This window comes from Rhipicephalus microplus, unplaced genomic scaffold (assembly GCF_043290135.1).
Source record: "Rhipicephalus microplus isolate Deutch F79 unplaced genomic scaffold, USDA_Rmic scaffold_124, whole genome shotgun sequence".
NCBI lineage: Eukaryota > Metazoa > Arthropoda > Arachnida > Ixodida > Ixodidae > Rhipicephalus > Rhipicephalus microplus.
This window is the reverse complement of record NW_027464696.1, coordinates 95,001-112,500: the sequence shown is the minus strand read 5'-3', so window position 1 is coordinate 112,500 and position 17,500 is coordinate 95,001. Positions and strand designations below refer to the sequence as shown.

At 62.6% G+C, this 17,500-nt stretch overlaps 2 non-coding genes across 2 annotated transcripts; both read left to right on the top strand.

Moving 5' to 3' along the window:
• The first annotated feature begins 13,037 nt into the window (after window positions 1-13,037).
• Window positions 13,038-14,852, top strand: LOC142790737 (small subunit ribosomal RNA). Its single transcript, XR_012889729.1, has one exon. It is a non-coding gene; the product is annotated as a small subunit ribosomal RNA (ribosomal RNA).
• A 1,719-nt stretch (window positions 14,853-16,571) lies between these two features.
• Window positions 16,572-16,724, top strand: LOC142790815 (5.8S ribosomal RNA). The gene has a single exon (XR_012889793.1). It is a non-coding gene; the product is annotated as a 5.8S ribosomal RNA (ribosomal RNA).
• The last annotated feature ends 776 nt before the right edge of the window (window positions 16,725-17,500 follow it).

Here is a 17,500-nt window from a genome sequence, read left to right as displayed (position 1 = left end):
ATGGGTGTCGGAGAAAACAGAGTGCCGCGCGTAACGAGGGGCGCGCGTGTTACAGAGAGATATGCCCAAACGCATGAAAGTGTACGCAGGTGTCCTAAGGCAGTTTTTTTTTTTTTTTCCTCATTTTGATGTCGCCCCGGCTGACGCGGTTTTCGTTTTTCCGTGCCGCCCCGGCTGACGCGGTTTTCGTTTTTCCGTGCCGCCCCGGCTGACGCAGTTTTTGCGCCGCCCCGGCTGACGCGGTTTTCGCGCCGCCCCGGCTGACGCGGTTTTTGCGTCGCCCCGGCTGACGCGGTTCGGACTTTGCACTTTTTGGCTCACCCCGGCTGGCGGCCCACTCACTCGATCGCCAGGTCTGTTTGCCCCGGTGGTTCCACCGCCAGGCTTAAGCGCGAACTTTTTTTGTTTGTTTTCTTTTGATTAAGCGCAAGCTTTTTTCTTTGTTTTCTTTTGATTAAGCGCGGGCTTTTTTCTTTGTTTTTTTTTGCATTCGCCCCGGCAGACGCGGTTTTTGCGCCGCCCCGGCTGACGCGGTTTTTGCCGCCCCGGCTGACGCAGTTCGGACTTAGCACTTTTCGGCTGTGCCTGGCTGGCGGCCCACTCACTCGATCGCCATGTCTGTTTGCCACAGTTTTCCCGGTGGTGCTGCACCCGGGCTCGCCCCGGCTGACGCAGTTTTCGCGCCGCCCCGGCTGACGCGGTTTCGTGCCGCCCCGGCAGACGCGGTTTTCGCGCCGCCCCGGCTGACGCGGTTTCGTGCCGCCCCGGCAGACGCAGTTCGGACTTAGCACTTTTCGGCTGTGCCTGGCTGGCGGCCCACTCACTCGATCGCCATGTCTGTTTGCCACAGTTTTCCCGGTGGTGCTGCACCCGGGCTCGCCCCGGCTGACGCAGTTTTCGCGCCGCCCCGGCTGACGCGGTTTCGTGCCGCCCCGGCAGACGCGGTTTTCGCGCCGCCCCGGCTGACGCGGTTTCGTGCCGCCCCGGCAGACGCAGTTCGGACTTAGCACTTTTCGGCTGTGCCTGGCTGGCGGCCCACTCACTCGATCGCCATGTCTGTTTGCCACAGTTTTCCCGGTGGTGCCGCACCCGGGCTCGCCCCGGCAGACGCGTTTTTTTTTTTCTTTCGCCCCGGCTGACGCAGTTTTCGCGCCGCCCCGGCTGACGCGGTTTCGGGCCGCCCCGGCAGACGCAGTTCGGACTTGGCACTTTTCGGCTGTGCCTGGCTGGCGGCCCACTCACTCGATCGCCATGTCTGTTTGCCACAGTTTTCCCGGTGGTGCCGCACCCGGGCTCGCCCCGGCAGACGCGTTTTTTTTTTCTTTCGCCCCGGCTGACGCAGTTTTCGCGCCGCCCCGGCAGACGCGGTTTTCGCGCCGCCCCGGCAGACGCGGTTTTTTGCGCCGCCCCGGCTGACGCGGTTTTTTGCCGCCCCGGCTGACGCAGTTCGGACTTGGCACTTTTTGGCTGAGCCTGGCTGGCGGCCCACTCACTCGATCGCCATGTCTGTTTGCCACAGTTTTCCCGGTGGTGCCGCACCCGGGCTCGCCCCGGCTGACGCAGTTTTCGCGCCGCCCCGGCTGACGCGGTTTCGTGCCGCCCCGGCAGACGCGGTTTTTGCGCCGCCCCGGCTGACGCGGTTTTTGCCGCCCCGGCTGACGCGGTTTTTGCCGCCCCGGCTGACGCAGTTCGGACTTAGCACTTTTTGGCTGAGCCTGGCTGGTGGCCCACTCACTCGATCGCCATGTCTGTTAGCCACAGTTTTCCCGGTGGTGCCGCACCCGGGCTCGCCCCGGCTGACGCAGTTTTCGCGCCGCCCCGGCAGACGCGGTTTTCGCGCCGCCCCGGCTGACGCGGTTTTTGCCGCCCCGGCTGACGCAGTTCGGACTTAGCACTTTTTGGGCTGAGCCTGGCTGGCGGCCCACTCACTCGATCGCCATGTCTGTTTGCCACAGTCTTCCCGGTGGTGCCGCACCCGGGCTCGCCCCGGCAGACGCGTTTTTTTTTTCTTTCGCCCCGGCAGACGTGGTTCCCCCCCCCTTTTCGCTCGCCCCGGCTGACGAGGTTTTCGCGCCGCCCCGGCTGACGCAGTTTTCGCGCCGCCCCGGCTGACGCGGTTTCGTGCCGCCCCGGCTGACGCGGTTTTCGCGCCGCCCCGGCTGACGCGGTTTTCGCGCCGCCCCGGCTGACGCGGTTTTTGCGTCGCCCCGGCTGACACGGTTCGGACTTTGCACTTTTCGGCTGTGCCTGGCTGGCGGCCCACTCACTCGATCGCCATGTCTGTTTGCCACAGTTTTCCCGGTGGTGCCGCACCCGGGCTTGCCCCGGCAGACGCGTTTTTTTTTTTCTTTCGCCCCGGCTGACGCAGTTTTCGCGCCGCCCCGGCTGACGCGGTTTCGTGCCGCCCCGGCAGACGCGGTTTTTTGCGCCGCCCCGGCTGACGCGGTTTTTGCCGCCCCGGCTGACGCAGTTCGGACTTTGCACTTTTTGGCTGAGCCTGGCTGGCGGCCCACTCACTCGATCGCCATGTCTGTTTGCCACAGTTTTCCCGGTGGTGCCGCACCCGGGCTCGCCCCGGCAGACGCGTTTTTTTTTTCTTTCGCCCCGGCTGACGCAGTTTTCGCGCCGCCCCGGCTGACGCGGTTTCGTGCCGCCCCGGCAGACGCAGTTCGGACTTGGCACTTTTCGGCTGTGCCTGGCTGGCGGCCCACTCACTCGATCGCCATGTCTGTTTGCCACAGTTTTCCCGGTGGTGCCGCACCCGGGCTCGCCCCGGCAGACGCGTTTTTTTTTTTCTTTCGCCCCGGCTGACGCAGTTTTCGCGCCGCCCCGGCAGACGCGGTTTTCGCGCCGCCCCGGCAGACGCGGTTTTTTGCGCCGCCCCGGCTGACGCGGTTTTTTGCCGCCCCGGCTGACGCAGTTCGGACTTGGCACTTTTTGGCTGAGCCTGGCTGGCGGCCCACTCACTCGATCGCCATGTCTGTTTGCCACAGTTTTCCCGGTGGTGCCGCACCCGGGCTCGCCCCGGCTGACGCAGTTTTCGCGCCGCCCCGGCTGACGCGGTTTCGTGCCGCCCCGGCAGACGCGGTTTTTGCGCCGCCCCGGCTGACGCGGTTTTTGCCGCCCCGGCTGACGCGGTTTTTGCCGCCCCGGCTGACGCAGTTCGGACTTAGCACTTTTTGGCTGAGCCTGGCTGGTGGCCCACTCACTCGATCGCCATGTCTGTTAGCCACAGTTTTCCCGGTGGTGCCGCACCCGGGCTCGCCCCGGCTGACGCAGTTTTCGCGCCGCCCCGGCAGACGCGGTTTTCGCGCCGCCCCGGCTGACGCGGTTTTTGCCGCCCCGGCTGACGCAGTTCGGACTTAGCACTTTTTGGGCTGAGCCTGGCTGGCGGCCCACTCACTCGATCGCCATGTCTGTTTGCCACAGTCTTCCCGGTGGTGCCGCACCCGGGCTCGCCCCGGCAGACGCGTTTTTTTTTTCTTTCGCCCCGGCAGACGTGGTTCCCCCCCCCCTTTTCGCTCGCCCCGGCTGACGAGGTTTTCGCGCCGCCCCGGCTGACGCAGTTTTCGCGCCGCCCCGGCTGACGCGGTTTCGCGCCGCCCCGGCAGACGCGGTTTTTTGCGCCGCCCCGGCTGACGCGGTTTTTTGCCGCCCCGGCTGACGCAGTTCGGACTTGGCACTTTTTGGCTGAGCCTGGCTGGCGGCCCACTCACTCGATCGCCATGTCTGTTTGCCACAGTTTTCCCGGTGGTGCCGCACCCGGGCTCGCCCCGGCTGACGCAGTTTTCGCGCCGCCCCGGCTGACGCGGTTTCGTGCCGCCCCGGCAGACGCGGTTTTTGCGCCGCCCCGGCTGACGCGGTTTTTGCCGCCCCGGCTGACGCGGTTTTTGCCGCCCCGGCTGACGCAGTTCGGACTTAGCACTTTTTGGCTGAGCCTGGCTGGTGGCCCACTCACTCGATCGCCATGTCTGTTAGCCACAGTTTTCCCGGTGGTGCCGCACCCGGGCTCGCCCCGGCTGACGCAGTTTTCGCGCCGCCCCGGCAGACGCGGTTTTCGCGCCGCCCCGGCTGACGCGGTTTTTGCCGCCCCGGCTGACGCAGTTCGGACTTAGCACTTTTTGGGCTGAGCCTGGCTGGCGGCCCACTCACTCGATCGCCATGTCTGTTTGCCACAGTCTTCCCGGTGGTGCCGCACCCGGGCTCGCCCCGGCAGACGCGTTTTTTTTTTCTTTCGCCCCGGCAGACGTGGTTCCCCCCCCCCCTTTTCGCTCGCCCCGGCTGACGAGGTTTTCGCGCCGCCCCGGCTGACGCAGTTTTCGCGCCGCCCCGGCTGACGCGGTTTCGTGCCGCCCCGGCTGACGCGGTTTTCGCGCCGCCCCGGCTGACGCGGTTTTTGCGTCGCCCCGGCTGACACGGTTCGGACTTTGCACTTTTCGGCTGTGCCTGGCTGGCGGCCCACTCACTCGATCGCCATGTCTGTTTGCCACAGTTTTCCCGGTGGTGCCGCACCCGGGCTTGCCCCGGCAGACGCGTTTTTTTTTTTTCTTTCGCCCCGGCTGACGCAGTTTTCGCGCCGCCCCGGCTGACGCGGTTTCGTGCCGCCCCGGCAGACGCGGTTTTTCGCGCCGCCCCGGCTGACGCGGTTTTTGCCGCCCCGGCTGACGCAGTTCGGACTTTGCACTTTTTGGCTGAGCCTGGCTGGCGGCCCACTCACTCGATCGCCATGTCTGTTTGCCACAGTTTTCCCGGTGGTGCCGCACCCGGGCTCGCCCCGGCAGACGCGTTTTTTTTTTCTTTCGCCCCGGCTGACGCAGTTTTCGCGCCGCCCCGGCTGACGCGGTTTCGTGCCGCCCCGGCAGACGCAGTTCGGACTTGGCACTTTTCGGCTGTGCCTGGCTGGCGGCCCACTCACTCGATCGCCATGTCTGTTTGCCACAGTTTTCCCGGTGGTGCCGCACCCGGGCTCGCCCCGGCAGACGCGTTTTTTTTTTCTTTCGCCCCGGCTGACGCAGTTTTCGCGCCGCCCCGGCAGACGCGGTTTTCGCGCCGCCCCGGCAGACGCGGTTTTTTGCGCCGCCCCGGCTGACGCGGTTTTTTGCCGCCCCGGCTGACGCAGTTCGGACTTGGCACTTTTTGGCTGAGCCTGGCTGGCGGCCCACTCACTCGATCGCCATGTCTGTTTGCCACAGTTTTCCCGGTGGTGCCGCACCCGGGCTCGCCCCGGCTGACGCAGTTTTCGCGCCGCCCCGGCTGACGCGGTTTCGTGCCGCCCCGGCAGACGCGGTTTTTGCGCCGCCCCGGCTGACGCGGTTTTTGCCGCCCCGGCTGACGCGGTTTTTGCCGCCCCGGCTGACGCAGTTCGGACTTAGCACTTTTTGGCTGAGCCTGGCTGGTGGCCCACTCACTCGATCGCCATGTCTGTTAGCCACAGTTTTCCCGGTGGTGCCGCACCCGGGCTCGCCCCGGCTGACGCAGTTTTCGCGCCGCCCCGGCAGACGCGGTTTTCGCGCCGCCCCGGCTGACGCGGTTTTTGCCGCCCCGGCTGACGCAGTTCGGACTTAGCACTTTTTGGGCTGAGCCTGGCTGGCGGCCCACTCACTCGATCGCCATGTCTGTTTGCCACAGTCTTCCCGGTGGTGCCGCACCCGGGCTCGCCCCGGCAGACGCGTTTTTTTTTTCTTTCGCCCCGGCAGACGTGGTTCCCCCCCCCCCCTTTTCGCTCGCCCCGGCTGACGAGGTTTTCGCGCCGCCCCGGCTGACGCAGTTTTCGCGCCGCCCCGGCTGACGCGGTTTCGCGCCGCCCCGGCAGACGCGGTTTTTTGCGCCGCCCCGGCTGACGCGGTTTTTTGCCGCCCCGGCTGACGCAGTTCGGACTTGGCACTTTTTGGCTGAGCCTGGCTGGCGGCCCACTCACTCGATCGCCATGTCTGTTTGCCACAGTTTTCCCGGTGGTGCCGCACCCGGGCTCGCCCCGGCTGACGCAGTTTTCGCGCCGCCCCGGCTGACGCGGTTTCGTGCCGCCCCGGCAGACGCGGTTTTTGCGCCGCCCCGGCTGACGCGGTTTTTGCCGCCCCGGCTGACGCGGTTTTTGCCGCCCCGGCTGACGCAGTTCGGACTTAGCACTTTTTGGCTGAGCCTGGCTGGTGGCCCACTCACTCGATCGCCATGTCTGTTAGCCACAGTTTTCCCGGTGGTGCCGCACCCGGGCTCGCCCCGGCTGACGCAGTTTTCGCGCCGCCCCGGCAGACGCGGTTTTCGCGCCGCCCCGGCTGACGCGGTTTTTGCCGCCCCGGCTGACGCAGTTCGGACTTAGCACTTTTTGGGCTGAGCCTGGCTGGCGGCCCACTCACTCGATCGCCATGTCTGTTTGCCACAGTCTTCCCGGTGGTGCCGCACCCGGGCTCGCCCCGGCAGACGCGTTTTTTTTTTCTTTCGCCCCGGCAGACGTGGTTCCCCCCCCCCCTTTTCGCTCGCCCCGGCTGACGAGGTTTTCGCGCCGCCCCGGCTGACGCAGTTTTCGCGCCGCCCCGGCTGACGCGGTTTCGTGCCGCCCCGGCTGACGCGGTTTTCGCGCCGCCCCGGCTGACGTGGTTTTTGCGTCGCCCCGGCTGACACGGTTCGGACTTTGCACTTTTCGGCTGTGCCTGGCTGGCGGCCCACTCACTCGATCGCCATGTCTGTTTGCCACAGTTTTCCCGGTGGTGCCGCACCCGGGCTTGCCCCGGCAGACGCGTTTTTTTTTTTTTTCTTTCGCCCCGGCTGACGCAGTTTTCGCGCCGCCCCGGCTGACGCGGTTTCGTGCCGCCCCGGCAGACGCGGTTTTTTGCGCCGCCCCGGCTGACGCGGTTTTTGCCGCCCCGGCTGACGCAGTTCGGACTTTGCACTTTTTGGCTGAGCCTGGCTGGCGGCCCACTCACTCGATCGCCATGTCTGTTTGCCACAGTTTTCCCGGTGGTGCCGCACCCGGGCTCGCCCCGGCAGACGCGTTTTTTTTTTCTTTCGCCCCGGCTGACGCAGTTTTCGCGCCGCCCCGGCTGACGCGGTTTCGTGCCGCCCCGGCAGACGCAGTTCGGACTTGGCACTTTTCGGCTGTGCCTGGCTGGCGGCCCACTCACTCGATCGCCATGTCTGTTTGCCACAGTTTTCCCGGTGGTGCCGCACCCGGGCTCGCCCCGGCAGACGCGTTTTTTTTTTCTTTCGCCCCGGCTGACGCAGTTTTCGCGCCGCCCCGGCAGACGCGGTTTTCGCGCCGCCCCGGCAGACGCGGTTTTTTGCGCCGCCCCGGCTGACGCGGTTTTTTGCCGCCCCGGCTGACGCAGTTCGGACTTGGCACTTTTTGGCTGAGCCTGGCTGGCGGCCCACTCACTCGATCGCCATGTCTGTTTGCCACAGTTTTCCCGGTGGTGCCGCACCCGGGCTCGCCCCGGCTGACGCAGTTTTCGCGCCGCCCCGGCTGACGCGGTTTCGTGCCGCCCCGGCAGACGCGGTTTTTGCGCCGCCCCGGCTGACGCGGTTTTTGCCGCCCCGGCTGACGCGGTTTTTGCCGCCCCGGCTGACGCAGTTCGGACTTAGCACTTTTCGGCTGAGCCTGGCTGGTGGCCCACTCACTCGATCGCCATGTCTGTTAGCCACAGTTTTCCCGGTGGTGCCGCACCCGGGCTCGCCCCGGCTGACGCAGTTTTCGCGCCGCCCCGGCAGACGCGGTTTTCGCGCCGCCCCGGCTGACGCGGTTTTTGCCGCCCCGGCTGACACGGTTCGGACTTTGCACTTTTCGGCTGTGCCTGGCTGGCGGCCCACTCACTCGATCGCCATGTCTGTTTGCCACAGTTTTCCCGGTGGTGCCGCACCCGGGCTTGCCCCGGCAGACGCGTTTTTTTTTTTTCTTTCGCCCCGGCTGACGCAGTTTTCGCGCCGCCCCGGCTGACGCGGTTTCGTGCCGCCCCGGCAGACGCGGTTTTTTGCGCCGCCCCGGCTGACGCGGTTTTTGCCGCCCCGGCTGACGCAGTTCGGACTTTGCACATTTTGGCTGAGCCTGGCTGGCGGCCCACTCACTCGATCGCCATGTCTGTTTGCCACAGTTTTCCCGGTGGTGCCGCACCCGGGCTCGCCCCGGCAGACGCGTTTTTTTTTTCCTTCGCCCCGGCAGACGTGGTTCCCCCCCCCCCCCCTCCGTCTTTCTTTTTGTTTTTTTTTTCGCCGCGGCTGAAGTGGATTTTTCGGTGCCTCGACGCCCCGGTAGTCGCGGTTTTTCCGTTTCCGCACGGCCCCGGCTGACGCTGCTCGGTCACAGTCGCCTTTTGTGGTGATTGCAGACTTCTTGAGCGCGGGTGTTTTTTTTTTGTTGTTGTTGTTGTTTTATTACGCATTCGCTCCAGCAGACGCTGTTTAGACTTTTTGTTTCCTCTTTTATCCTGCGACGAGGTGACGAGGTTTATTCGGTGCCCCGCCGCCCCGGCTGAAGTGATTTTTCCTGTCCCGTGCCGCCCCGGCTGACGCGGTTGGGACTTCGCGTTTGTTCGGCCGCCACGGGTTTTGGCGCACTCGCTCGGTTGCTTGTTGTTGCCACTTGTTGCGAACCCAGGTTTCTTGAGCGAGCGCGGGCGTTTTTTCTTCCTTTCTTTCTTTGTTCTATGTGTTAGCGAATCGGCCTTTAATATCACACGAGGACTCACAACCAACAATTTTCAGTTTGAAGTGTAAATAATCTGCAGGTGTTGACGTAACTGACTTGCCCCGTACCCTTGAGTACATCCATGAAGTTCTCGTAGTACTACTAAATCGCATTATTCCAAGTGGAGAAATTCCCATAAATTTGCAAACCTCTACACGAAAATCGGTGCGCGTGATAAAGTTGAAAATTATCGTCCGATATCAAATGTGCCTTCTATAACACAAATTCTAGGAAAAAAAAAAAAACACTTGTTCGCCGTTTTCTGCGCCGTGACTGGCAGCACTCCGGCGAAGCGAAACGGGGTCGATTCGAGCACGATATCGGCGTCTTTCGACGTGCTCGCCGGCGACCGTCGCACGAGTACGTCGCACGAGCGCGTCTGCCGGGGCGCCGTTTGCGAAGCCGACGCAAAAGTGGGAACCGCCGCTCGGATGATCGCCGCTTTCGGCAGAGTGAGTGTTGGCACTCCGGGGAAGCGAAACAGCGTGAATGCGCCCACGAAATCGGCGTATTTTGAAGTGACCGCCGGCGACCGTCGCACGAGTACGGTAAACCGCGTCAGCCGGGGCGTAGTTCGGGACGCCGACGAAAAAGTGGGAAGCGCAACTCGGATCTTCGCCGTTTTTGCAGGAGTGAGTGGCGGCCCTCCTGCGAGACCAAGAAGCATCGATTCGTGCACGAATTCGGCGCCTTTCGACGTGATCGCCGGCGACCGTCGCTCGAGTAGGGCAAACCGCGTCTGCCGGGGCGGGCTTCGGGACGCCGATGCGAAAGTGGGAAACGCTGCTCGGATGTTCGCCGTTTTTGGCCGAGTGAGTGCTGGCACTCGGGCGAAGCCAAACGGGGCCGATTACGGCACGATATCGGCGTCTTTCGACGTGCCCGCCGGCGACCGTCGCACGAGTACGGTAAACCGCGTCAGCCCGGGCGGAGTTCGGGACGCCGATGCGAAAGTGGAGAACGCCGCTCGGATCTTCGCCGTTTTTGGAGGAGTGAGTGGCGGCACTCCGGAGAAGCCAAGGAGCGCCAATTAGCGCACGATATCGGCGTCTTTCGACGCGCTCGCCGGCGACCGTCGCACGAGTAGGGCAAACCGCGTCTGCCGGGGCGGGGTTTACGACGCCGACGCAAAAGTGGGAACCGCCGCTCGGATGTTGGCCGTTTTTGGCAGAGTGAGTGCTGGCACTCCGGCGACGCGAAAGAGCGCGAATGCGCCCACGAAAGTGGCGTATTTGGACGTGCTTGACGGCGACCGCTGCAGGAGTACGAAAAACCACGTCAGCCGGGGCGAGCGACCCACGGCGGTCTGGGTGCTTATCGCTGCTATTATAGGGGCACCCCGGCAGACGCAGAAAAAAAAAAAATTTTTTTTCGACCTTCTTTTTTGCTGGTCGAGCTCGGGTAACCCAGGTCGCAATGGGAGCCGCGCACGAAAGCGGCGTCGCGAGACGCGTTCGCGGTCGCTAGTCGCACGAGCTCGGCAACCGCGTCAGCCGGCGCGGAGTTCGGGATGCCGACGGCTAAGTGGGTACCGCTGCTCGGATGTTCGCCGTTTTTGGCCGAGTGAGTGCTGGCACTCCGGTGAAGCCAAGGAGCGCCAATTCGTGCACGATATCGGCGTCTTTCGACGTGCCCGCCGGCCACCGCCGCACGAGTACGGCAAACCGCGTCTGCCGGGGCGGGGTTTGCGACGCGTACGCAATAGTGGGAACCGTCGCTCGGATGTTCGTCGTCTTTGGCCGAGCGAGTGCTGGCACTCCGGCGAAGCGAAACGGGGCCGATTCGGGCACGATATCGGCGTATTTCGACGTGCTCGCCGGCGACCGTCGCACGAGTACGGCAAAGCGCGTCTGCCGGGGCGAGGTTTGCGACGCCGACGAAAAAGTGGGAAGCGCCGCTCGGATCTTCGCCGTTTTTGCAGGAGTGAGTGGCGGCCCTCCTGCGAGACCAAGAAGCATCGACTCGCGCACGATATCGGTGTCTTTCGACGTGCCCGCCGGCCACCGCCGCACGAGTACGGCAAACCGCGTATGCCGGGGCGGGGTTGGCGACGCCGACGCAAAAGTGGGAACCGCCACTAGGATGTTCGCCGTTTTTGGCAGAGTGAGTGCTGGCACTCCGGCGAAGCGAAAGAGCGCGAATGCGCCCACGAAAGTGGCGTGTTTGGACGTGCTTGACGACGACCACCGCAGGAAAACGAAAAACCACGTCAGCCGGGGCGAGCGACCCATGGCGGTCTGGGTGCTTATCGCTGCTATTATAGGGGCACCCCGGCAGACGCAAAAAAAAAAAAATTTTTTTTCGACATTCTTTTTTGCTCGTCGACCTCGGGTGACCCAGGTCGCAGTGGGAGCCGCGCACGAAAGCGGCGTCGCGAGACGGCTTCGCGGTCGCTAGTCGCACGAGCTCGGCAACCGCGTCTGCCGGGGCGGAGTTCGGGACGCCGACGGCTAAGTGGGAACCGCCGCTCGGATGTTCGCCGTTTGTGGCCGAGTGAGTGCTGGCACTCCGGCGAAGCCAAACGGGGCCGATTCCGGCACGATATCGGCGTCTTTCTACGTGCTCGCCGGCGACCGTCGCACGAGTACGGCAAAGTGCGTCTGCCGGGGCGGGGTTTGCGACGCGTACGCAATAGTGAGAACCGTCGCTCGGATGTTCGTCGTCTTTCGCCGAGCCAGTGCTGGCACTCCGGTGAAGCCGAACGGAGTCGATTCGGGCACGATATCGGCGTCTTTCCACGTGCTCGCCGGCGACCGTCGCACGAGTACGGTAAACCGCGTCAGCCGGGGCGGAGTTCGGGACGCCGATGCGAAAGTGGGAAGCGCCGCTCGGATCTTCGCCGTTTTTGGAGGAGTCAGTGGCGGCACTCCGGTGAAGCCAAGGTGCGCCAATTCGCGCACGATATCGGCGTCTTTCGACGTGCCCGCCGGCCACCGTCGCACGAGTACGGCAAACCTCGTCTGCCGGGGCGGGGTTTGCGACGCCGACGCAAAAGTGGGAACCGCCGCTCGGATGTTCGCCGTTTTTGGCAGAGTGAGTGCTGGCACTCCGGCGAAGCGAAAGAGCGTGAATGCGCCCACGAAAGTAGCGTATTTGGACGTGCTTGACGGCGACCGCCGCAGGAGTACGAAAAACCACGTCAGCCGGGGCGAGCGACCCACGGCGGTCTGGGTGCTTATCGCTGCTATTATAGGGGCACCCCGGCAGACGCAGAAAGAAAAAAAAAAATGGGGACATGGCGTGCGTCACCGTGCGGCTTCGCAGCGTTGCCGAAGTCGCCGAGCCCTTCGACTGAGCCGAACGGCGGACAGGGAACGTTGGTCGGCCGTTCTAACCTGTCGGTGCCACGCCGAGACGTCGTTAAGGAAAACCGCGTCGTGGGCCTCTACGACGCCGTCGATTCGTTGTACGTTTGGTGTCCAGCGTGTCGGCGGCGAGTAGCGGACACGTCGTTCACGACTTCGGTCTTTCGCAGTCGACGCGAACTTGCGGAGAGTCGTGGTGCCTCACGTTTTCGGCAGAAACCGCGGCGGAATTTTCCCGTGCGTGCGCGCACGACCTCGGTGCTGTGCCGTCAGCGTAGTGTTGCACAAACTCATGGCCTACCCAAGGTGCGGTACGTTTGCGGCCGTATCCTCGGTGGCAATTTCGTGAGTAGGGTCGCAAATTCTACGACCTCGGCGGGTTTGAGAGCGACGTAGACTTGTGGCACGCTCAACGTGCCACACGTTTCGGGGCACACCCGCGGTGAAATTTTCTCGAGTACGCTCGTATTAGTGCCCAAGGAGGTCTGGGTACTTATCGCTGCTATTATGTGGGGGTTCTCGTGAGCGGCGTACGCGAAAGCGACCGGGTGTCTGATATGCGGCGGGCTTCGGCCTCGTCAAGCGTGTCCTCGGGTCTGCTCCAGGGGAATCCACGGCAGTCGTCTGCAGCCTCATCCGCTTGATGCGTTAGGGGCTGGTTGTCGGACGGTGCCGTTTTACCACGATATCGAGGTGTGTTCCGTGTCGTCCTCGGGCGATTCAGATGCGAAAGCGCCGAAGACGCGGGCGTGACCCGTCGTCTGGCGGCTTTGCGGTCTCGGCTCCGTTGCTAGTTCCGGCCGGTCCACCGACAGTGCAGCGGGCTTGGGCAACCCGCACGGCGCGACCGAGTCGATGCAACGAAAAAGAGCGAGCATGAACGTGCTTCTTGCCGCACGGCTCCCACTCGTCTTTCGGGAAGGTTGTGCCGTAGCGAGCTCGAACGCCGTCATCTCGGAGTGCAAAATAAGCGTGTTGGGGCGCCTGAAGGTGGCCTCCGCCGCACACAGACTGCGTCCGGCCCGCCGAAGGCGAGGACGGACGCGCAGTCGAACGATTACCTGGTTGATCCTGCCAGTAATCATATGCTTGTCTCAAAGATTAAGCCATGCATGTCTAAGTACATGCCGAAATAAGGCGAAACCGCGAATGGCTCATTAAATCAGTTATGGTTCCTTAGATCGTTTCTTCCTACTTGGATAACTGTGGCAATTCTAGAGCTAATACATGCAGTGAGCCTGGAGCCCTTTGGGTAACGGGTGCTTTTATTAGACCAAGATCGATCGGGTTTCGGCCCGTATTGTGTGGTGACTCTGGATAACTTTGTGCTGATCGCATGGCCACGAGCCGGCGACGTTTCTTTCAAGTGTCTGCCTTATCAACTTTCGATGGTAGGTTACTTGCTTACCATGGTTGTTACGGGTAACGGAGAATCAGGGTTCGATTCCGGAGAGGGAGCCTGAGAAACGGCTACCACATCCAAGGAAGGCAGCAGGCGCGCAAATTACCCACTCCCGGCACGGGGAGGTAGTGACGAAAAATAACAATACGGGACTCTTTTGAGGCCCCGTAATTGAAATGAGTACACTCTAAATCCTTTAACGAGGATCAATTGGAGGGCAAGTCTGGTGCCAGCAGCCGCGGTAATTCCAGCTCCAATAGCGTATACTAAAGCTGCTGCGGTTAAAAAGCTCGTAGTTGGATCTCAGTTCCAGACGAGTAGTGCATCTACCCGATGCGACGGCTCGGACTGAACATCATGCCGGTTCTTTCTTGGTGCACTTCATTGTGTGCCTCGAGATGGCCGGTGCTTTTACTTTGAAAAAATTAGAGTGCTCAACGCAGGCGAGTCGCCTGAATAAACTTGCATGGAATAATAGAACAAGACCTCGTTTCTGTTCTGTTGGTTTTTGGAATACGAGGTAATGATTAAGAGGGACGGACGGGGGCATTCGTATTGCGGCGCTAGAGGTGAAATTCTTGGACCGTCGCAAGACGAACTACTGCGAAAGCATTTGCCAAGAATGTTTTCATTGATCAAGAACGAAAGTCAGAGGTTCGAAGGCGATCAGATACCGCCCTAGTTCTGACCATAAACGATGCCAACCAGCGATCCGCCTGAGTTACTCAAATGACTCGGCGGGCAGCTTCCGGGAAACCAAAGTATTTGGGTTCCGGGGGAAGTATGGTTGCAAAGCTGAAACTTAAAGGAATTGACGGAAGGGCACCACCAGGAGTGGAGCCTGCGGCTTAATTTGACTCAACACGGGAAAACTTACCCGGCCCGGACACTGGGAGGATTGACAGATTGAGAGCTCTTTCTTGATTCGGTGGATGGTGGTGCATGGCCGTTCTTAGTTGGTGGAGCGATTTGTCTGGTTAATTCCGATAACGAACGAGACTCTAGCCTATTAAATAGGTGCGGGGTTCCCAGCACCTTACAACCTTCTTAGAGGGATAAGCGGCTCCTAGCCGCACGAAACAGAGCAATAACAGGTCTGTGATGCCCTTAGATGTCCGGGGCCGCACGCGCGCTACACTGAAGGAAGCAGCGTGTCTTTATCCCTGTCTGAAAAGACTGGGTAACCCGTGGAACTTCTTTCGTGATTGGGATAGGGGCTTGCAATTGTTCCCCTTGAACGAGGAATTCCCAGTAAGCGCGAGTCATAAGCTCGCGTTGATTACGTCCCTGCCCTTTGTACACACCGCCCGTCGCTACTACCGATTGAATGATTTAGTGAGGTCTTCGGACCGATGTCCGGCGCGGCCTTTCGGTTGCGCCGGTCTGTTGGAAAGATGACCAAACTTGATCATTTAGAGGAAGTAAAAGTCGTAACAAGGTTTCCGTAGGTGAACCTGCGGAAGGATCATTAACGGATTGTGAAGGGTGAGCGCCTCGGCTGCGTCTGCGCCCGACACTTTCTGCCGCTGACCCCGTTTGGACGCGGGGTCGGCTTTTCCCCACGGGGCTGCCTGAATGTGGAGCGGCACCCCGTGACAAATTGTTGCGCCCAGCGGACGCCAACACCGCGACCTTGGACGGTCGGCCAGGTGGCGGACGCGGGTACAAACGGCGCAACGCACTCATAGGTCGGCTTTCGACCCGCCACTGCACCGTGGCTCGAAGCGCTCGAAATGCGCGACCCGACCGCTGCGGGACCGCCTAGTACTGTAAACAGGAGCGGCGGAGCGCGAACGGCGAGTCGTGGTTACGTCGGTAGAAGGCGAGGCTGCGCGTTCCCGAAACGCCAGCCGAGTGCCCTCCCGACCGTTCGAGCGTGCAAGAACGAGACCCGACAATCGCGCGGCGACTGCCAAGTACGAGAGGAACGGCACAAGCGTCGGCGGTCGGTCAAGGAACTGGCGATGTGACGGGTCCGCTGTGCACCAGTGCATACCGTCCCGCCGTCCGCGGCAAGCGCCTCCGCGTCCTCGGGTGACGGAGGCTGCCGGTCGGTTCTTGCAGGCGAGGGATCTCGCTGGCACCGGTTCGCGTTGACGCGCGGCCGGTCATGGCACGGCGATGCGACGGCCGAGGTGCGCAGTACTCGATGGAGGAACCGCACGCTCCGATGACCGTCCCGCCCTCCGCGGCGTATGCGTACCGACCGTAATGGTTGCAGCAGCGCCGGCCGGCTTTTGAATTCGCCACACGAAACACGGTGCGAGATCGCGGTTAGGGGAGCGTCGACGTTGCCAGGCGTTTTGCTTGCTGCCGAGGGAAAGGCGGCACGGCCACGTCGCGCTCGTCGCGATTAGCGGGTCTGCGCGCTTTGGGAAGGTGCCGCAACGACTTGCCGAAAGAGGAAGCACGGAAGAACGAGGGACTTGGACGTCCCGACAATTGAACGCACTTGCGGCCAGGCCCTTGCTGGCTTCGTTCTTCCGCCTCGAGTAGGCTCGTACGCGGCTCCGGCGCCGAAAGTGGTCCTTGGCACCGACTTCGGTGGACGTGGGAAGTGCCGCGCAAGTACGGCGCGCCTGGCTCCACCTGTTGGCTAAAGTAAGCAGCCGGATCGGCATTTTGGTGTGCGGTGGCAAACCGTGGATGCGAAAAAAGCTTGTGCGATTTCGTGGAACAAAAAGCGGGGGTCCCCCTTTTTATGCGGAGGAGACCGACCCGCCCGCCGTGGTGAACCGCGACGCCACGGTAAAAACGGGAGAGGCTTGTTGATGGGACCGTGCATCCCGCGCTCCACGGAGGCCGGGAGGCGGCCGCCCGAGGAAATGTGTAGCCGTCGAGGCCCGCATCTGCGTGCACTCTTATCCAAATGGGTGTACCGCAGGCATTTTCTGGTTAGGCGGGCCAATGAGAGCGAGCACACAACGATACCTACGGGTCCGGCTTGGAGAACCGGCTTCGACGCCTCCCGAGTATTTATAGAGGGGTGGACCACGAAAGCACTCGCAAGTAGCGGAAGCGAAACGCCGTCCGAAACACACCGTTTGCTCGATTTGCGGCAGCCGAAAAAGGCGCGGCAGAGTTTTGGAGTCCAAGCGTGCGCTGAAAAGCGCCCTTCTTGGCCACTGTTTGGCCGAGTGCCAGAAACGTTTGGTTTTGACTGTACGGAATTGAACAAACACTTTTTCACGACTCTAAGCGGTGGATCACTCGGTTCTCGGGTCGATGAAGAACGCAGCCAGCTGCGAGACTTGGTGTGAATTGCAGGACACACTGAGCACTGATTCTTTGAACGCACATTGCGGCCTTGGGTCTTCCCTTGGCTTCGTCTGTCTGAGGGTCGGATCACATATCAAGAGAGCCTTCGGCGCACAAGGGAACGTGAGCCGTCGACTCGTTTTGACCGCGTCGGCAACACGGACAGCACGCTGAACACCTCACAGCGAGCGCCAACAGCGGCCACTCAAGGGCGAGACGGTGGCGACCGTCGTGCCAGAGCCCAACCGAAACGGGGGCGACCGACTGCATTGAGGATGTGGCACCTCGTTGAGACCGCCGCAGGACTTCGAGTCGGAAGGAAGCCTGCAGGGAAAGTGCGGTCGAGGTTGCGTACTCCTCTCTGCGACCGGGCGCGCAAGAGCTGCGAGAGCCACGGACGCGCAACTTTAACGCACGGTAAACACGAGGAGCGAAAGCCGGCCAGCAAAGCTTCTCCAGCCGTGCGCAAAGTGCGCGAGATCGCAGCCTTGCGTTGCGCTTGTTGCCCTCGAAGTAAGCAGGGTGTCCCGTAGACCGGGCGCTCGAACACGCTGCGGGGCCGTGCCTCCTCCAGGCTTTGCCGCGCGAACAGGGAACGTTCGCGCGCAAAGCGCAGGGAGGTGAGGAGGCTGCGCCCGACGTTTGCGGTTCGCTGCGTACGCGGTTGATGCGGAGAGCACGGCGCGACGACTTGCCGCGAAACGGAAAAAGTCTCCCGCACGAGTTGGCGAAACGTTGGCGAAGCTTAAGGCGTTCTCGTCGTAGTCCGCCGTCGGTCTAAGTGCTTCGCAGTTCCCGTCCCGTTCAAAAAACTGGGCCACTCCAGTTGGGGCGGGGGCGACGCTACACGAGACGATGCCT